Here is a 22,705-nt window from a genome sequence, read left to right on the forward strand (position 1 = left end):
CTGCTGTGGCTGAGCACCTGAAGGATAATTTGGAAAATATTTCGAGTAGATTTCCCCACCGTGTTATAGTTCTGGGTGGAGATTTTAATTTGTGGGATGTAGACTGGGAGACTCAAACGTTTATAAAGGGTGGCAGGGACAAAGAATCTAGTGAACTTTTTTTAAGTGCATTATCTGAAGACTACCTTGAGCAGTTAAACAGAGAACCGACTTGTGGCGATAACATATTAGACCTTCTGGTGACAAACAGACCCGAACTATTTGAAACAGTTAACGCAGAACAGGGAATCAGCGATCATAAAGCGGTTACTGCATCGATGATTTCAGCCGTAAATAGAAATATTAAAAAAGGTAGGAAGATTTTTCTGTTTAGCAAAAGTGACAAAAAGCAGATTACAGAGTACCTGACGGCTCAACACAAAAGTTTTGTCTCAAGTACAGATAGTGTTGAGGATCAGTGGACAAAGTTCAAAACCATCGTACAATATGCGTTAGATGAGTATGTGTCAAGCAAGATCGTAAGAGATGGGAAAGAGCCACCGTGGTACAACAACCGAGAATGTAGTGTGAGGAGGGCTACGCGAGAGGCGTCCAGTGAATTCGATAGTAAAGTTCTATGTACTGACTTGGCACAAAATCCTTAGAAATTTTGGTCTTATGTCAAAGCGGCAGGTGGATCAAAACAAAATGTCCAGACACTCTGTGACCAAAATGGTACTGAAATAGAGGATGACAGACTAAAGGCCAAAATACTAAATGTCTTTTTCCAAAGCTATTTCACAGAGGAAGACTGCACTGTAGTTCCTTCTCTAGATAGTCGCACAGATGACAAAATGGTAGATATCGAAATAGACGACAGAAGGATAGGTCTCTAGAAGAGCGTAGCGTTCCAAAGGATTGGAAAAGGGCAGACGTCATCCCCGTTTTCAAGAAGGGACGTCGAACAGATGTGCAGAACTATAGACCTATTTCACTAACGTCGATCAGTTGTAGAATTTTGGAACACGTATTATGTTCGGGTATAATGACTTTTCTGGAGACTAGGAATGTACTCTGTAGGAATCAGAATGGGTTTCGAAAAAGACGATCGTGTGAAACCCAACACGCGCTATTCGTCCACGAGACTCAGAGGCCATAGACACGGGTTCCCACGTAGATGCCGTGTTTCTTGACTTCCGCAAGGCGTTCGATACAGTTTCCCACAGTCGTTTAATGAACAAAGTAAGAGCATATGGACTATCAGACCAATTGCGTGATTGAATTGAAGACTTCCTAGATAACAGAACACAGCATGTCATTCTCAATGGAGAGAAGTCTTCCGAAGTAGAGTGATATCGGGTGTGCCGCAGGGGAGTGTCGTAGGACCGTTGCTGTTCACTATATACATAAATGTCCTTGTGGATGACATCGGAAGTTCACCGAGGCTTTTTGCGGATGATCCTGTGGTATATTGAGAGGTTGTAGCAATGGAAAATTGTACTGAAATGCAGGAGGATCTGCAGTGAATTGACACATGGTGCAGGGAATGGCAATTGAATCTCAGTGTAGACAAGTGTAATATGCTGCTAATACATAGAAAGAAAGATCCCTTATCATTTAGCTACAATATAGCAGGTCAGCAACTGGAAGCAGTTAATTCCATAAGTTATCCGGGAGTACGCATTAGGAGTGATTTAAAATGGAATGGTCCTCGGTAAAGCAGATGCCAGACTGAGATTCATTGGAAGAATCCTAAGGAAATGCAATCCGAAAACAAAGGAAGTAGGTTACAGTACGCTTGTTCGCCCACTGCTTGAATACTGCTCAGCAGTGTGGGATCCGTACCAGATAAGATTGATAGAAGACATAGAGAAGATCCAACGTAGAGCAGCGCGCTTCGTTACAGGATCATTTAGTAATTTCGAAAGCGTTACGGAGATGATAGATACACTCCAGTGGAAGACTCTGCAGGAAAGACGCTCAGTAGGTCGGTACGGGCTTTTGTTGAAGTTTCTAGAACATACCTTCACCGAGCAGTCAAGCAGTATAATGCTCCCTTCTACGTATATCTCGCGAAAAGACCATGAGAATAAAATCAGAGAGATTAGAGCCCACACAGAAGCATACCGACAATCCTTCTTTCCACGTACAATACTAGACTAGAATAGAAGGGAGAACCGATAGAGGTACTCAAGGTACCCTCCGCCACACACCGTCAGGTGGCTTGCGGAGTATGGATGTAGATGTAGATGTAGAGTCTTGCAATATTCCCTATTCTTAAGCATTTCATGAGGATAAGTCAATTAAATCCAAAATTCTCATATGTATATCCAGGATGTATTGGTAAAAGTTGTACCATACAAGTTTAACAAGTTTGTTTGTGTGGCCATCCTCCGCAACAAGCATATAAATGTGTGTTTTGTAAATAAAGCTGCCTTTTCCTGCTGCTAGTTACTTTATTTATCCCAAAGACAGGGAATAAACATAGCATAGACAACAGACAATTCTATAGAAAAATACACCCGAAAACTGACAAAAAACAGAGACATACAGCAGAAAGCAGGTATGTATCAGCTACAGTGTAACACTTGTGAAGGCACATACATGGGGCAAACAGGGAGAACATATTATGTCAAATACAAGGAAGACATGAGACCCTGGAAATATGGGACAAACAACTCCACATTTGCAGAACACCTAAGAGAAAATGACCACAAACCAACCACTAGAGAAAATGACATGAAAGTAATTACAATCAACAATAAAAAAACACCTCCTGACCATGCAAGAAAATTACCACATACATAAAGCCAAAACAGAGGGAAAGTCCTGTTGAATGACGCAAGTACACACGCCAAGCAATTCATTATTTACACTAATAGATAAAATAATAGAATAACGTTCGCCAAAAATATTAATATAAAAATACTGTCCAATGTAGTAATAATATGACCCGACATCTTTACACTCACTCATCCATGAACCCCTCCACAGAATATTGAAACGAAAAGTCAAAACAGCTGTTACCAAAGTTTTCACCCACTCGCTAACAGGTAGTAGACGCGTCAGACAAACCCCCCCCCCAAAAAAAAAAAAATCCTCTCTCTCTCTCTCTCTCTCTCTCTCTCTCTCTCTCTCTCTCTCTCTCTCTCTCTCTCTCACACACACACACACACACACACACACACACATTATCGAACATACACTTCGTTAGGTTGGCAACAAATAGGTAAACATAACAAATAAGATGAAACACGTAATGGAGTCGCAATATTTACGCTGTGGAAAGCAGTGTACGACGAAATAGTTGTATCGAGTGACAAAAGAACAATAGTCTACCACGAAAATGAGTGATAAACATGGTGAACAGTGTGTGAAAGGCGAGAACACAAAGACGTGTTTATATGGCAGTGATTAAAGTGGTAGTGCGACCTCCAGACCAGATATGAGGAAACGCAGATCAGCAAATCGTAAATAATTACCTTTTTTACAAAAAATCGTGAAATTAAATGTTTGAAAATCTATACCTAACAACACTGTATCGTTAGAGATCCCACTGATGATGACTTAGAACAGGAGATGGCGAAACGCGTATAGTATAAATAAAGTAAGTATCAGCAAGAAAAGGTAGTTTTATTTACAAAACAAGCATTACAAGTTTGTATGTGGTACTTTAATAGGTTCACAATGTATTGTGTTGTTTGTTTTTCTTTGCGTCGGACAGTCTTCTCACAAGCACGTAACAAACTTTACGGTCTGGTGTTTTCTGCACTGTCGTAAGTGTACCGCTAAGTGGACCACGCCTGTCAGTTAGACAAGGCATTTTGTGTCCATGCGCCCGCAGTTCAACAACTGACAATGCCCAGAGAAGTAAACATTAACGGCTTGCTCTTGCGTCATGTACTTGGAGGTACTAACCAACCTATGAGCACCCTAAAAGGTGTAATTCTTACTCTGCAAATGAAGTAAATAACTGGTGTAATGTTGTTTAGTACATAGTTCTCAGTCACCAACAGAAACATCTGCACTTATACCCGTTACTCCCTTTATACAATAAATTGAGGTTTATTCATTGCTGTTTTCAAGGATTACATACTGACGAGTGTCTCAGTGTTATGCTGGAAAAACCTTTCGTCTTAAAAATGGGTAATAAACTCGCTTCACTTGTTCCACTATATTTGCTGGAAAGGAGCGGATATAAAATTAATTATGTAAGGAATGCCACAAGTGAAGAGGAAGAAGGCTGTTATTCTTTGATTTCAATAACACCCACTCGATGGTAGACCATTAATATGGGTGTGGCAGAAGGCCATTGTTTGGATGTATAATAAGGCCGACGTAGCCCTCCCTACAAGCAATATTTTCTCACAAGTGATCTTCCAGAAATAACAGCGTGTTGATATTTTTACCCCCCTCATTTCTCCCGCCTGGTTCTTTTCGTGATTGACATAAGAGTCACATCCGAGGGCAGTGGGAGTTGAGTTACAATTGTAGTGCCCCTACTATCGACTTTATCATGTCCAGGCAGTTGGCACACGCGGTGGCGTTCGTTAAGCGGCGTCAGGCGGTACACGGGAGCTCACTCAGCCAGAATTAAACCGCTCTCATTGCCGCCAGCCGTAAAATGCCAAACGGTCTGACCTGTATGCCTGACACACACCGGTTGGCATATATCGCAAATAACGAAATTTTACTTATTGTGCATATACAAAAAGGTTTCGGGAAATTTAGGAATGCAGAAGTAAAGTCACTTAAGAATGAAATAAATAGGAAGCACAGGGAAGCTAGGACGAAATGGTTGTATGCAAAATGTGAAGAAATATATCCACTATAAAACGCAGAGGAGAGCGCGGGAAGGTGGAAAGAGTACATTGAGGGGCTCTATGAGAGGGAATACTATCTAATGACGTAATAGAACAAACAAGAGTCGATAGGGAACAGAGAGGGGATCCAGTATTAGAATCAGAATTTAGAAGAGCCAGGGATAATTTAAAATCAAATACGGCAGAAGGTATTAAATCGGAATTTCTAAAATCACCGGGGGCCGTGGCAACAAATCGATTATTCATGTTGGTGTGCAGAATGTATGAGATTGGCGATATACCATCAGACTTTAGGAAAAAAACAACATCCACACAATTTCAACATAGTATTTAACAGCCAACCTGTTTCACCTAAACGGTAGGTACATTGACCTAGGTTTCGACTCCTACTAGGGGTGTATTCGTCAGAATAAATGTTGCTAAATCGTAAAATTACGTTTCTAGAAAGCAATAGTCAGAATTTGGAGCAGCCATGCTCAAGTCAAAAGTAAAATATAGCGTTCTAGCCTTTGCCACGTGTGCTCAGCTGGGAACATCAGACTCAAACCACACAACACTCCAAGAATAGACAAGGGCGAGAACTATTACACGATCATTTTACAGCTCATGCATCCAAGTTACTGACAAGAATAGTATACAGAACAACAGAAAAGAAAATTGAGGATCTCGTAGATGACAATCAGTTTGGCCTTAGGAAAGGTAAAGGCACGAGAGAGGCAATACTGACTTTGCGGTTAATAATGGAAGCAAGACTAAAGAAAAATCAAGACACTTCCGTAGGGTTTGTCGAACTGATAAGTGTTCGACAATGTCAAAAGGTGTAAGATGTTCGAAATTCTTAGAAAAATAGGGGTAAGATGTAGAGAAAGACGGGTAATAAAAATGTAGAAGAACCAAGGGCGAACAATAGGGGAGGAAGAGCGAGAAGTACGGATTAAAAGGGGTGTAAGACAGGTATTTAGGTTCTCTCAGCTACTGTTGAATTTATACGTCGAAGAAGCAATGACGAAGGTACAAGAAAGTTTCAAGAGAGGGATTAAAATTCAAGGTGAAAGGCTATCAATGACAAGATCCGTTTATGACTATCCTCAGTGAATGTGAAGAAGAATTACAGGATCTGCGGAGAACGATCTGTTTACGGGGGGTAGGACGTCAAATGGGCCGATTTGGAGCAGGAGAGGCACCACAGGACATTTTATTTTCTACTGTCTATACTTTTACAAATAAATTCATAGAACTTTGTCAGCATGACCAGGAAGGATTCAGGATTCACACTCATAGCAGTGGAAGTGCAAAAACACAAGAAAATGAATTTTTTTTAGATATGAAATTTCATCATTTTTTCACTTACTGTTGGCTGCATTTGTTGCTATAGGTACATTTTTCTTCACAAGTAAGAGAGATTCTTTGATGAATTTTGCACAGCATAGAAACCATACTTACAGGTGTATGAAACTCTAGAATTTTCCAAAGGTATTAAAAACTGTCCCCCCCCCCCCCCCCCCCCCCATGAACCATGGACCTTGTCGTTGGTGGGGAGGCTTGCGTGCCTCAGCGATACAGATGGCCGTATCGCAGGTGCAACCACAACGGAGGGGTATCTGTTGAGAGGCCAGACAAACGTGTGGTTCCTGAAGAGGGGCAGCAGCCTTTTCAGTAGTTGCAGGGGCAACAGTCTGGATGATTGACTGATCTGGCATTGCAACATTAACCAAAACGGCCTTGCTGGTACTGCGAACGGCTAAAAGCAAGGGGAAACTACAGCCGTAATTTTTCCCGAGGACATGCAGCTTTACTGTATGATTAAATGATGATGGCATCCTCTTGGGTAAAATATTCCGGAGGTAAAATAGTCCCCCATTCGGATCTCCGGGCGGGGACTACTCAGGAGGATGTCGTTATCAGGAGAAAGAAAACTGGCGTTCTATGGATCGGAGCGTGGAATGTCAGATCCCTTAATCGGGCAGGTAGGTTAGAAAATTTAAAAAGGGAAATGGATAGGTTAAAGTTAGATATAGTGGGAATTAGTGAAGTTCGGTGGCAGGAGGAACAAGACTTCTGGTCAGGTGACTACAGGGTTATAAACACAAAATCAAATAGGGGTAATGCAGGAGTAGGTTTAATAATGAATAGGAAAATAGGAATGCAAGTAAGCTACTTCAAACAGCATAGTGAACGCATTATTGTGGCCAAGATAGATACGAAGCCCACACCTACTACAGTAGTACAAGATTATATGCCAACTAGCTCTGCAGATGATGAAGAAATTGAAGAAAAGTACGATGAAATAAAAGAAATTGTTCAGATAGTGAAGGGAGACGAAAATTTAATAGTAATGGGTGACTGGAATTCGAGTGTAGGAAAAGAGAGAGAAGGAAACATAGTAGGTGAATATGGATTGGGGCTAAGAAATGAAAGAGGAAGCCGCCTAGTAGAATTTTGCACGGAGCACAACTTAATCATAGCTAACACTTGGTTTAAGAATCATGAAAGAAGGTTGTATACGTGGAAGAACCCTGGAGATACTAAAAGGTATCAAACAGATTATATAATGGTAAGACAGTGATTTAGGAACCAGGTTTTAAGTTGTAAGACATTTCCAGGGGCAGATGTGGACTCGGACCACAATCTATTGGTTATGACCTGTAGATTAAAACTGAAGAAACTGCAAAAATGTGGGAAATTAAGGAGATGGGACGTGGATAAACTGAAAGAACCAGAGGTTGTACAGAGTTTCAGGGAGAGCATAAGGGGACAATTGACAGGAATAGGGGAAAGAAATACAGTGGAAGAAGAATGGGTAGCTCTGAGGGATAAAGTAGTGAAGGCAGCAGAGGATAAAGTAGGTAAAAAGACGAGGGCTGCTAGAAATCCTTGGGTAACAGAAGAAATATTGAATTTAATTGATGAAAGGAGAAAATATAAAAATGCAGTAAATGAAGCAGGCAAAAAGGAATACAGACGTCTCAAAAATGAGATCGAGAGGAAGTGCAAAATGGCTAAACAGGGATGGCTAGAGGACAAATGTAAGGATGTAGAAGCTTATCTCACTAGGGGTAAGATAGATACTGCCTACAGGAAAATTAAAGAGACCTTTGGAGAGAAGAGAACCACGTGTATGAATATCAAGAGCTCAGATGGCAACCCAGTTCTAAGCAAAGAAGGGAAGGCAGAAAGGTGGAAGGAGTATATAGAAGGTTTATACAAGGGTGATGTACTTAAGGACAATATTATGGAAATGGAAGAGGATGTAGATGAAGACGAAATGGGAGATACGATACTGCGTGAAGAGTTTGACAGAGCACTGAAAGACCTGAGTCGAAACAAGGCCCCCGGAGTAGACAACATTCCATTAGAACTACTGACGGCCTTGGGAGAGCCAGTCATGACAAAACTCTACCAGCTGGTGAGCAAGATGTATGAGACAGGCGAAATACCCTCAGACTTCAAGAAGAATATAATAATTCCAATCCCAAAGAAAGCAGGTGTTGACAGATGTGAAAATTACCGAACTATCAGTTTAATAAGTCACAGCTGCAAAATACTAACGCGAATTCTTTACAGACGAATGGAAAAACTAGTAGAAGCCGACCTCGGGGAAGATCAGGTTGGATTTCGTAGAAATGTTGGAACACGTGAGGCAATACTGACCTTACGACTTACCTTAGAAGAAAGATTAAGAAAAGGCAAACCTACGTTTCTAGCTTTTGTAGACTTAGAGAAAGCTTTTGACAATGCTGACTGGAATATCTTTTTCAAATTCTAAAGGTGGCAGGGGTAAAATACAGGGAGCGAAAGGCTATTTACAATTTGTACAGAAACCAGATGGCAGTTATAAGAGTCGAGGGACATGAAAGGGAAGCAGTGGTTGGGAAGGTAGTGAGACAGGGTTGTAGCCTCTCTCCGATGTTATTCAATCTGTATATTGAGCAAGCAGTAAAGGAAACAAAAGAAAAATTTGGAGTAGGTATTAAAATTCATGGAGACGAAGTAAAAACTTTGAGGTTCGCCGATGACATTGTAATTCTGTCAGAGACGGCAAAGGACTTGGAAGAGCAGTTGAACGGAATGGACAGTGTCTTGAAAGGAGGATATAAGATGAACATCAACAAAAGCAAAACGAGGATAATGGAATGTAGTCAAATTAAATCGGGTGATGCTGAGGGAATTAGATTAGGATATGAGACACTTCAAGCAGTAAAGGTGTTTTGCTATTTAGGAAGTAAAATAACTGATGATGGTCGAAGTAGAGAGGATATAAAATGTAGACTGGCAATGGCAAGGAAAGCGTTTCTGAAGAAGAGAAATTTGTTAACATCGAATATAGATTTATGTATCAGGAAGTCGTTTCTGAAAGTATTTGTTTGGAGTGTAGCCATGTATGGAAGTGAAACATGGACGGTTACTAGTTTGGACAAGAAGAGAATAGAAGCTTTCGAAATGTGGTGCTACAGAAGAATACTGAAGATAAGGTGGATAGATCACGTAACTAATGAGGAGGTATTGAATAGGATTGGGGAGAAGAGAAGTTTGTGGCACAACTTGACTAGAAGAAGGGATCGGTTGGTAGGACATGTTTTGAGGCATCAAGGGATCACAAATTTAGCGTTGGAGGGCAGCGTGGAGGGTAAAAATCGTAGAGGGAGACCGAGAGATGAGTACACTAAGCAGATTCAAAAGGATGTAGGTTGCAGTAGGTACTGGGAGATGAAGCAGCTTGCACAGGATAGAGTAGCATGGAGAGCGGCATCAAACCAGTCTCAGGACTGAAGACAACAACAACAACATTAAAAACTGTATTAAAAATTGAGATAATTATCTATAAATTTTGATTTTTTTCTAAACATAAAGTTTGAAACGTAACAGCTCATTCATTTTTTCATAAATTAAATAGATTCTAGAGTTTCAGACACCTGTAAGTATGGTTTGTATGCTGTGGAAAATTCATCTAACAGTCTCTCTTACTTATGAAGAAAAGTGCACCTATAGCAAGAAATGGAGCCAATAGTAAGTGAAACAATGATAAAATTTCACATGTAAAAAAATATTTTTTATGTTTTTGAAGTTTCGCTGCTACGAGTGTGAATCCTGAATCCTTCCTGGTCATGCTGACAAAGTTTTATGAATTTACTGGTAAAAGTATAGACAGTGGAAATTAAAATGTGCTGTGGTGCCTCTCCTGCTCCAAGTCGGCCCGTTTGACGTCCTACTCCCCTTAATGGTTACAGAATATGAATTGAGAGTAAATCGAAGGAAGACGAAAGTAAAGAGAAGTGGCAGAAAGAAGAATAGGGAGAAATTTATAATCAGTATTGGTGAACATTAAGTAGATGAGGTTAAGGAACTCTGCTACCTAGGCACCAAAATAACCCATGACTGGAGCAAATAGGACATAAAAAGCGCAGTAGCTGTGGCAGAAGGGCATTACTGGCCAAGAGAAGTCTACTGATATCAAACATAGGTCTTAATTTGAGGTAGTAATTTCTGAAAAGTACGTTTGGAGCACAGCATTGTATGGTAGCGAGACATGGACTGTGGGAAAAGCGTAACAAAAGAGAGTCGAAGCCTTTGAGATGTGGTGCTGCTGAAGAACGTTGAAACTTAGATGGGTGGTAAGGTAAAGAATGAGAACGTTCTCCACCGAATCGTCGAGGAAAAGAACGTATGGAAACACTGGCAAGAAGAAGGAACATGTTGATAGGACGTGTGTTAAGGCGTCAGGGAATAATTTCCACGGTACTAGGCTAGAGGGAGCTGTAGAGTGTACAAACTGTGGAGGAAGACAGAGATTGGAATACATCCAGCAAATAATTGAGGACGGCAGTCACAATATTGATGACTCAGAAATAATAATATTCTTCTCGGGTATGCAGCCGGATCATAACGTCTTCATAACGTGTCATGAAGACGTTATGATCCGGCTGCATACCCGAGAAGAATATTATCAATTATTACGCCGGGAAAGCCTTCGTAGTCGACTCAGAAATAGATGGGGAGGGAGCGGATAAACAGGTTAGGAAATTTAGTACACGGAGCTGCCTCCTGTGGTGGCAACAGGGGCTGTAACCTGGTTGAGAACCGAGTACAACTGGGCTTGAATGGTGGATATGAGTTCGACATTCTACTGTAATGGATCTGGGAGATGTATTATTTTCAACTGAAGTTATCGATATCGAATTTAGTGGGCGAAGTGGTGAATGTTTTTCTCTTATATTTTTGTCGGAATTTTTATAAATTATAAGCTACTTATTTTTTATGTTAATTTACTATTATGTTTAAAAATTGCAATATATTTATTGATATTGGTGGATATGATGAACAATATCAAAGAGACTTAATACAAGCGGAAGTTTGGGTGTCGAGTGGAATATCTTTGAAGCTAGAGTCATTCTTTGTCACTTGTAGAATCGGCTGTGGTCGGTTGAGTCGCAGTCGTGGAACAAAGTTGTACTTCCCTGTGAAATAAATCGAAACTGAATGATGAACTTATGAGTTTTTCGTATTACTTTTTATATCAAGTAGCAGCAAGCAAGCACATCCAGAAAGAAAAATGGTATTAGAAACACCCAAATTGAGACAGACACGGTGAACAGCGGAACTTCTGCATCCAACAAACGGCACTATTCGAATCATACTCATATTAGACAACTGAAGCCACCTGTAGGAAATTAACTATTATACACTCCTGGAAATTGAAATAAGAACACCGTGAATTCATTGTCCCAGGAAGGGGAAACTTTATTGACACATTCCTGGGGTCAGATACATCACATGATTACACTGACAGAACCACAGGCACATAGACACAGGCAACAGAGCATGCACAATGTCGGCACTAGTACAGTGTATATCCACCTTTCGCAGCAATGCAGGCTGCTATTCTCCCATGGAGACGATCGTAGAGATGCTGGATGTCGTCCTGTGGAACGGCTTGCCATGCCATTTCCACCTGGCGCCTCAGTTGGACCAGCGTTCGTGCTGGACGTGCAGACCGCGTGAGACGACGCTTCATCCAGTCCCAAACATGCTCAATGGGGGACAGTTCCGGAGATCTTGCTGGCCAGGGTAGTTGACTTACACCTTCTAGAGCACGTTGGGTGACACGGGATACATGCGGACGTGCATTGTCCTGTTGGAACAGCAAGTTCCCTTGCCGGTCTAGGAATGGTAGAACGATGGGTTCGATGACGGTTTGGATGTACCGTGCACTATTCAGTGTCTCCTCGACGATCACCAGAGGTGTACGGCCAGTGTAGGAGATCGCTCCCCACACCATGACGTCGGGTGTTGGCCCTGTGTGCCTCGGTCGTATGCAGTCCTGATTGTGGCGCTCACCTGCACGGCGCCAAACACGCATACGACCATCATTGGCACCAAGGCAGAAGCGACTCTCATCGCTGAAGACGACACGTCTCCATTCGTCCCTCCATTCACGCATGTCGCGACACCACTGGAGGCGGGCTGCACGATGTTGGGGCGTGAGCGGAAGACGGCCTAACGGTATGCGGGACCGTAGCCCAGCTTCATGGAGACGGTTGCGAATGGTCCTCGCCGATACCCCAGGAGCAACAGTGTCCCAATTTGCTGGGAAGTGGCGGTGCGGTCCCCTACGGCACTGCGTAGGATCCTACGGTCTTGGGGTGCATCCGTGCGTCGCTGCGGTCCGGTCCCAGGTCGACGGGCACGTGCACCTTCCGCCGACCACTGGCGACAACTTCGATGTACTGTGGAGACCTCACGCCCCACGTGTTGAGCAATTCGGCGGTACGTGCACCCGGCCTCCCGCATGCCCACTATACGCCCTCGCTCAAAGTCCGTCAACTGCACATACGGTTCAAGTCCACGTTGTCGCGGCATGCTACCAGTGTTAAAGACTGCGATGAAGCTCCGTATGCCACGGCAAACTGGCTGACACTGACGGCGGCGGTGCACAAATGCTGCGCAGCTAGCGCCATTCTACGGACAACACCGCGGTTCCTGGTGTGTCCGCTGTGCCGTGCGTGTGATCATTGCTTGTACAGCCCTCTCGCAGTGTCCGGAGCAAGTATGGTGGGTCTGACACACCGGTGTCAATGTGTTCTTTTTTCCGTTTCCAGGAGTGTATATATACAAAAAAGTGACTACTTTATTTGAACTATGCCAGGTTTTATTACAAAATAACAATAGTGGAACGACAGGTTCACTACGTTGCTTCAGTTCTATGCCAAACTTTATAAGTCGTTGCGGCTGGCGAGCGGTGGCTTGCCAGTCTCTCGACATTCCACGGTCAGATGATTTCAGTGCGTGAGAGATTTGGAGAATGTACTAGCCAGTCACATTACGTCACCACAGCAGAGGCATAAGGGGTGACGAAACATCTGCTGTTGTCAGATCGTCGCCAATTTGAATGTGGGGGGATGGGGCGGAGGGGGGGGGGCAGGAAACCATTTCTACATATGCCAGACAGATTTATTGGAAGAATTGTTAGGCAATTTAGTTCATCATCCTAGGAGGTAGTTTGCAAAACACTCGTTCGACCAAAACTTGAATATTGCTCGTCAGTCTGGGATCCGTAGCAGACAGGATTGAGAGGGAAAGAAGAGCAGTAAATTTTTTTAGAGGTTCATTTATTACGGACGAAAGTGTCACGGAGATGCTCAGCCAAATCCAGTTGCAGACGCTGCAAGAGAGGCGTTCTGCATCACGGTGTGGTTTACAATTAAAGTTCCGAGGAAGTGCGGACCTAGAAGAATCAACCAATATAGTGCTTCCTCTTACGTATATCTCGAAAAAAGACCGTGAAGATAAAATTAGAGATTTGAGCCCACACAAAAGCTTACCAGCTATTGTTCTTCTATCCAGTAATCATTTGCAATAGGAGAAGAGAGGTTCAAATAGTTCAAATGGCTCTGAGCACTATGGGACTTAATATCTATGGTCATCAGTCCCCTAGAACTTAGAACTACTTAAACCTAACTAACCTAAGGACAGCACACAACACCCAGTTATCACGAGGCAGAGAAAATCCCTGACCCCGCCGGGAATCGAACCCGGGAACAAGGGCGCGGGAAAAGAGAGAATTGACACTGTAGTACAAAGTAGCTCCCACCACGTACCATAAGATGACTTGAGGATTGTAGATGGAGATGCAGATGCACTGTTACTGAACAGAGACAAAGGCATTGACCTACATTACATCAAGTGTTTCCCCATGACATTTGGCCACACTTTGTGACGGTTCTCGTATTTAAGCTGAAATATTGGGTTTAACTGATAGTCCAATCTCCAGTCCCCACACTCTGAAGTCCATCAACATTGTTAGTTCTGCTAATTGCGCTCCGATGAACCGGCTTGGTAGGAGTCAAAAATAAAAATCCCTGTTCATAGCAACGGATCAAGTACATACATCCTTTAAATGTAGTATATTACTACGTTTGCTGTCCAGGTTCATAGGGTAATAAAATTCATCTACTTAGGGCATCTAAAAATGCAAAGAGGAGCACAAGTGAAGTCAAGGAATATACGAAACGGTCTGGAAGGTCATCGACTTGCTACTGAAAACGACAATTTGTGCTTCTAAAGAAGTTTCATTTTTCACCATAATCTCTTCTAATATCAATACATTTCATCCAGCGTACTCCAATGCCATTATGCCCTTCCTGTAGCGTTCTTCCACAAGTGCCCCAAAGTATCCAAATGTAGCCGCATCTTAATTGGACGAACAGCACTCAGCAGCAAGGAATTTCTTCAATTTTGAGAATAGATGAAAGTCCGAGGGACACAAATCTGGGGAATAAAGTTGATGATCCAGAACTTCATAGAGCATATCCCTCAATTTCCCCATTGTCAAGACGCTGTCCTGATAGAAGAGGATTTCTTTCCTCAGGTCTGTTTTCACGGATCCTTGTCCAGTTTCGTTAGAAGCTGGGAGTAATATTTTCCAGTTACAGTTTTACCTTTTTTCGAGATAGTCAATCGACAAAATTCCTTTCGCATCCCGAAACACTGACGCCATGATCTTTCTCATCGATGCCACAGTCCTTCCCTTCTTTGGAGACGAACAACTGGACTCCATCCTCTACATCGGCTACTGTTTGGATTCATGTGTGTAGTGGCGAATCCACGTTCATCCACTGTCGCGTACCGACGCAAAAGATCACTTTTTTTAACGCACAAAGCACTTTTCGGAAAGTGTTGTGCGAATGCGTTTGTGATCTGCAGTGAGCAAATGCAGCATCCATCTTGCCAGAGCTCTCTCATGTTCAGTTCCTGACCAACATGTTGCTTTCATATCTATAGAGCATTTTCAATTTCACACTCTTTATACGACTATCTTCCAAAGTCGTATGAGGCACTTTGTCGATGATTCCCGATGTGCTTGCATTTTTTGAATGTCCTTCGCGTGGAACATCTTGGATGCTTCCTTGGCCACGTTTAAACTCGGCCACACATTTCTTCACGGTGAAAACTGAAGACGAAGAGATATCATGCAAATTTACAAGTTGGAAATGAATTTCGGTCGGGGTTAAACCTTCTTGTACGAAGAATTTAATCAATACACGATACTCAGTGTACTATAACTACTTCAATTTACGTCACAGCGTGACTCACTTCCTCTCATCAAGTGAAAGAAAAGTAAAGAACTGCTCAAAAATAGTGTACCAATATATTCTTCCAGACTGCGTCTCGTATCTCTTTAACTAAGCATTAGTTACAATGTGTGTCTGTTATCCTGCCTGGTGGAATAGACACTACACTGGTAATAAGAATCAATACAAGTGTTCTTTTAGCGCGCCAGGAGCATTTGTAGACTCCGTGCCATCCGACCCTTTGTTATATTGCCACCACTGCTGGCGTAACTTCCGCCCAGGTGCTCTGTCCCCTGGTGGGTGGAGCTGGATGGCGGCTCGATACTCAACATGTAGCAGATTTTCAAAACAGTTAATAACCTCACACTTGCAGCCGTTATTCCATCAAACATTTCCACTGCATCATCTCAACACCACGATTTAATCTAACGCTTTGCCGGGGAGTTAGAAATGAATGTACAACGAATATAGTCGGAACATTACAAAGAACCGCTTAATAATTGGTTACGATCGAAAATACGCAGTAGCTTGGTTTAGTATAAATATTTTATTCCTTTATTTCTTCGCCAACGTCAGAATTATTTACTCTTCGCAGCTTTTATTCGCCCTTAACAAATAATCACACGTTCAAATCATTTCAGATATACAGGCATCTCGACATGCAGGACAACGCTCAGGCACAAACGGCGGGAAATATGCAAGTCAAGAACGACGGTACTACAGCTACTCTGGCATGCACCTTTGCCTGACATATCCTACACCGAACACGTCAGGGATATGATTGGTCGGCATGTTGTTTGTTTTGGTCCACCTGCAACCACTGTCGGTGCTTTGTGCTGCGCCTACAAACCACGTGGCAGTGTTTTCCACAGCTGCATAACCGCTCTGATTCCAGCTGATTTGCAGCACGTGGTCGCTTCACATACTTCTGAATTCTGTCACTCAAAGTGCATGGAAGTTGTATTTTTCAAATTATTTATAAATGGTCGTGCATCTAAATTGTGGAACAAATGTCATGTAATCGTATGCTTCCTTCTAGGTGTTCTAATTTTCACAAACAGTAGCGTTAATCAACAAACCTGTGAACGTGTGTCGATTTTTCTGAAATCTTGCTGGTATCGTCACAACGTCAGAACTGATCGTCATGTAAAAGATACTAGCCCTAGAAGTGTGGAATTCAAAATGTACATACTCCCTGTCTACAGCGATCTTTTTGTCGAATGTTTGTGAAATATGTACGCAGCATTTGACATATTGATGGAGTAAAGGTGCGAAGACAATCAATCTATCGCATTCAAATGTTAACGTTAATGCTTCCTATTGACGTTTGTCTCTCACACGGGGTACCTTGAAACGTCTCCTTTGTACAGTTACACATGACTGTGCTTAAAGTGACACACGATATTTTTAGCGCAACGCAATCTGACTTTCAAAAATCCCTACAAAAGAATGGCCCTGATTAACATTAATCTATACGTTTCACAAATCACTTACCTCACAGAAATCTTGGTTACTCGAACTACTGCAATACAGCGAGCACCACTACTGGCAGCTAAATAAAAGATTTGAGCTACGGAAGGCACTAACTACTGATAGGTATAGTTAGCAAATGAAAGATTTTAATAGAGAACAAACAATGTATTTACCTTAATAGTGTTCAAAAGTCATAATATATATAGCAGTTCATGAATCCAGTCTTACAAATTTCAAAACTCCGCCATCTCTCTCCCCACATCCACCACTGCTGGCGGCTCACCTCCAACTGCGCAACGCTACGCGCTGTTAACATCCAGCTGCCCAACATTACAATGGCAGACAACAATGCAAACTAGCCACAGACTGCACACAGCACAGCTAGTGATTTTCATACAGAGCGCTACGTGGCGTTACCAATAAAAAAAACTTAAACAGCCTACTTACAACCTACGTCGGGCTTTGTCGCTATAACAATCACACCAAAAGCAGAGGATGCGTTCCACAACTACATAGATAGTCCGCAAGCCACGGTACGATGCGTGGCGGAGATGTCGCTATAACAATCACACCAAAAGCAGAGGATGCGTTCCACAACTCTACAACTACATAGACAGTCCGCAAGCCACGGTACGATGCGTGTCGGAGATGTCGCTATAACAATCACACCAAAAGCAGAGGATGCGTTCCACAACTCTACAACTACATAGATAGTCTGCAAGCCACGGTACGATGCGTGTCGGAGATGTCGCTATAACAATCACACCAAAAGCAGAGGATGCGTTCCACAACTCTACAACTACATAGATAGTCCGCAAGCCACGGTACGATGCGTGTCGGAGATGTCGCTATAACAATCACACCAAAAGCAGAGGATGCGTTCCACAACTCTACAACTACATAGATAGTCCGCAAGCCACGGTACGATGCGTGTCGGAGATGTCGCTATAACAATCACACCAAAAGCAGAGGATGCGTTCCACAACTCTACAACTACATAGATAGTCCGCAAGCCACGGTACGATGCGTGGCGGAGATGTCGCTATAACAATCACACCAAAAGCAGAGGATGCGTTCCACAACTCTACAACTACATAGATAGTCCGCAAGCCACGGTACGATGCGTGTCGGAGATGTCGCTATAACAATCACACCAAAAGCAGAGGATGCGTTCCACAACTCTACAACTACATAGATAGTCCGCAAGCCACGGTACGATGCGTGGCGGAGATGTCGCTATAACAATCACACCAAAAGCAGAGGATGCGTTCCACAACTCTACAACTACATAGATAGTCCGCAAGCCACGGTACGATGCGTGCGGAGATGTCGCTATAACAATCACACCAAAAGCAGAGGATGCGTTCCACAACTCTACAACTACATAGACAGTCCGCAAGCCACGGTACGATGCGTGTCGGAGGTACCATGTACCACTATTAATCATTCCCTCCCCTATGTTCCTCCGTGTGAGCCCTAATTTTCCCTACCTGGTCTTTTGCGTTCTTACGTGCCCTGTATGATGGCGACAGTAGAATCATTTGGCAGTCATGCCGGTTCTCTAAATTTTCTCAGTACTGGCCCTCGAAAAGAACGTCGCCTTCCCTCCAGGGAATCCGAAGCATCTCTGTAACTCTATTGTGTTGTTCGAACCTACTGGTAACAAATCTAACAGCCCGCCTCTGAATTGCTTTTATGTCTTCCTTCAGTCCGAACTGGCACGGGTCTGAAACACTCGAGCAGTACTCAAGACTGGGTCCCACCAGCGTCCTATATTCAGTCTCCCTTTCATGTGAGCCATACTTTCCTAAAATTCTCCCAATAAAGGGAAGTCGACAATTCACCTTCCCTACCACAATCCTCAAATGCTCATTCCATTACATATCACTTTGCAATGTTAGGCCTAGATATTTAAACGACTTGACTGTATCAAGCAGGACACCAACAAAAACGTCTTCAGGCCACAAGTGGTCCATCGGGACCTTCCGACCGCCGTGCCATCCTCAGATGAGGATGCGGATAGGGGGAGCGTGTGGTCAGCACACCGCTCTCCCGGTCGCTACCGGAGCCGCTACTATTCCGTCGAGTAGCTCCTCAGTTGGCATCACGAGGCTGAGCGCACCCCGATAAAGGTAACAGCTCATGGTAGCCCGGATGGTCACCCATCCAGGTCCCGGCCACTCCCGACAGCACTTAACTTCGGTGATCTGACGGGAACCGGTGTATCAACTGCGGCAAGGCCGCTGCCAACCAGGACGCTACTAATACTGTACTCGAGAATCTTTTTTTCTTCCTACCCATCCGCAGTAACTTACATTTTTCACGTTTAGAAGTAGCTGCCACACATCACACCAATTAGAAATTTTGTCTAAGGCGTCCTGTATCTTCCTACGATCACTCAACTTCGACAACTTGCCGTACACTGCAGCACTATCAGCAAACAACCGCCGATTGCTGCCCACCCTGTACACCAAATCATTTATGCATATAGAGACCAACAGCGGTCCAGTCACACGTCCCTGGGGCATTTCTGACTATGAACACGTGCCGTCGAGAACAACATACTGGGTTCTATTACTTAAAAAGCCTTCGAGTCACTCGCATATACGAAACGTACTCCGTATGCTCGTACCTTCGTTAACAGTCTGCAACGGGGCACCGTGTCAAATGCTTTCCGGAAATCTAGAAATATGGTACCGGCCCTTTCATCCATAGCTCACAGTACATCATGTGAAAAAAGGGCAAGCTGAGTTTCGCACGAGCGATGCTTTCTAAAACCTTGCTGATTCGTGGACATACGGTTCTCAGACCCAAGAGTGTTTATTATATTCGAAATGAGAACATGTTCGAGGATTCTGCAGCAAACCGGAGCTAGGAATATTGTTGTGTAATTTTGAGGATCCTTTATTTTATCCATCTTATATACAGGAATAACCAGCGCTTTTTTGCATTCGCTTGGAACTTTGTGCCGGGCGAGAGATTTTCGATAAGTGCAAGATAGGTAAGGGGCCAAAGTCATAGAGCACTCATTTTAAAACCGAATAGGGATTCCATCCTGATCTGGCGATTTTTTTGCTTTCAAATCTTTCAGTTGTTTCCCTACTCCAGGGATGCTTATTACTATTTCGTCCATAAGGGTGTATGTCCGATGGCGAAATGACGGTATGTTTGTACGATTCTCAAACATGTACTATATCTTGAACGTGTAATTTAAAACTTCGGCTTTCGTTTTGCGACCTCAACTGCCACACCAGACTCAAGGAAGGCTTAGACCCGCTTAGCGATTTTACGAGTTACGACCAGAATTTACTCGGGCTCTCTTGCAGATTATTTGCAAAGGTGTAACCGCGGTACTTGTAGTATGCTTCGCGAATAGATCTTGATAGAGGCACGTATCTCTCCTAACCTTCGCTTGTCGTCGACTGTGCGTTCTGTTTGGAATGGAGAGTGCATCAGCCTCTGCTTACTCAGCATCTTCCGAATTTCGTTATTAAAACGTGATGGGTCTTTTCCATACTTTATCCACTTACCAGGCACATAACTCTCCAGACCAGTATTTACCATCTAGTTAAACTTTTCCCATAATCTCTCTACGTCCATCTTACTGGAACTTAGTGAGGTCAGTTCACTGTCTAAGCGAGATGCTAACAACTGCTTATCTCCTCTGTGTAGTAGAAACACTCTCCTAGCCTTCTTGACTGATTTATTAACTTTCGTAACCATAGTTGCTATAATTATTTCATAATCGATAATCCCCATTTCTATACTGACGCTATCGTTGACACCCGCCATTTTTGTAGCTACAAGATCTCAGATATACCCACTAAGTGTAGACTGCCGCCCTAGCTGCTCCAGACAATCTTCAGGAAACGTGTTCAACAGTCTTCCGCACGGCTGGCTGTCTGCACCTCCCATAGACATCCCAGTCCCCTCCAAGTAGTATTGCAGGAGACGGATACGACTGGAAATGGAGATTACTGCCTTATCGGTCAGCATTCTTACCCCCTGTGGGTTCAGACACATTTCAGCTAATGTCAGTTCGTAGGCTTCCATGACCAGTGTCGTTTTCAATAAAAAATTTCTGGTATTAGGTCAAGTCATTATAAAACAATAAAGCATCTAAATTATCGACGTCTCGACTGACTTACTGCAATGATCTTCAGGACTGTTAATTGCTGGATATGCTGAAGAGCACCGCAGGAAGTCGGTTCAACCGTCGACAGTTTTAGATGCTTTAGTGTTTTATAATGACTCAGCCTAACAACTATTTTTATTCAAAATATTTTAGGTATTTTACGTCACTCAAAATAGCTTCCGAAATGTTAGGCAGGAGGTCTATAATAATGGAATTCGCATGTGTCATATGTCTGATACTTAAAATGTCGACGTGAATCTCCAGCTTGCTACTGTCGGATACTATCCTTTGTTGACAGCTGATTCCACACAGTACTGATAAACGGAAGTTCCCTGACATCAGATACAGAAACAGGAGGTACATTCCCATCACGTTAACCACTGTGGATCTGTTAGCGTCAGAAAATTTTGCAAAGGCGGTGAATTTCGCGTAATAACATAAAATGGGTGAAGAAGAAGATCAACTATGCCATTAATGCTTCATCTTTTCCTTGTAGTCTTAAGTGAATAAGTCGCGTGTTAATACGATTCCATACGCATGGTACCCTCGTGCGCACACATGGAATAACCTCATCGCTAGTGATTTTAACTATCCATGACTGCATCAAGCTTGAAAGCCACATCGCAAAACATACATTCTTTTCTTCCCCTGTGCTCTAATTGTTTACCTTTCACTGTCATATACTGGGTGGGCCATTTAAATTTTTCACCTCAAGTAAGTTTTAACACTTTAAAGATATCTGTAATCTCGCCTAGATTCAAGAAACTAAAAACGTTTTGGCAACGTCATTAATCAATAAGATACGAACATTAACTTTTTTAATTAATATTTTTAGCTTTTGTAGCGCTGGATTCAGAAGTTGGACTAAACTTCCAAGTGGCCGCAACAATTGCAAAAATTATCGTAGTTCCAATAAAAAAGAAAAGCAAAATTAATACCTATATTTCACTGATTTCTTCAAGAGCTTATATGCGAAATAGCTTACAAATATAACGCGTTAAACTCTGTGCAGGAAGTATAAGTCGTTCCTCTCCCTACAGAAACATTCAGAATAAAAGCCTTAAAAACTGTTTCCATAATCTCAACTCGGTGTTTCGTAACCTTAATGGAGTACTCTCATTCCGAAAGCTCACGAAAGTCAGGTTTATCCTGCAGCTCTGATCTGTTACACTGCCCTCCCCTCCTCCTCCCCCCCCCTCACCTACGATCTACGATTTTAGTATATAAATTCCCCAGAAAGTTCAGTTATTGCCAGTTTAGACATCAAATGAATGGTTCAAATGGCTCTGGGTACTATGGGACTTAACATCTGAGGTCGTCAGTCTCCTAGAACTTAGAACTACTTAAACCTAACTAACCTAGAGAATCACACACATCCATGGCCGAGGCAGGATTCAAACTTGCGACCGTAGCGGTCGCGCGGTTCCAGGCTGAAGCTCCTAGAACCGCTCGGCCACAGCGGCCGTCAGACCTACGTCAGCTTTTGCACCTCTTCTTGTTACGAGTATATTGTTTTCTTCTGTACCTCTTTTCAGGTTGTACTGTGCGCCGGAAATCGTGTTCACTTCACTCACCACTTTGTCAGCTCTCGTTATATTTCAGCGGGTGCTACTATATGGCGCACAAAAGCAACATATCTTTTGTGTCTCTTGATATGTTCGCTTCTTTAGCCTTTCTGAGTTTTCCCCTCTCAATTCATCCACCAAGTCAAACGCTTTCTCAACGAG

The 22,705-nt window shown here is 42.9% G+C and overlaps 1 protein-coding gene and 1 pseudogene across 13 annotated transcripts in view; one reads left to right on the plus strand and one right to left on the minus strand.

Annotated features, from left to right (window-relative positions):
- The window catches only part of LOC126271885 (dystroglycan 1), a 960,129-nt gene that overhangs the window by 180,728 nt on the left and 756,696 nt on the right, over window positions 1-22,705 (plus strand). The gene's annotated exons all lie outside the window — the stretch shown is intronic.
- LOC126274605 (5S ribosomal RNA) lies at window positions 18,974-19,091 on the minus strand (annotated as a pseudogene).

The sequence above is a fragment of the Schistocerca gregaria genome, chromosome 5 (genome assembly GCF_023897955.1).
Source record: "Schistocerca gregaria isolate iqSchGreg1 chromosome 5, iqSchGreg1.2, whole genome shotgun sequence".
NCBI classification, from domain to species: Eukaryota; Metazoa; Arthropoda; class Insecta; order Orthoptera; family Acrididae; genus Schistocerca; species Schistocerca gregaria.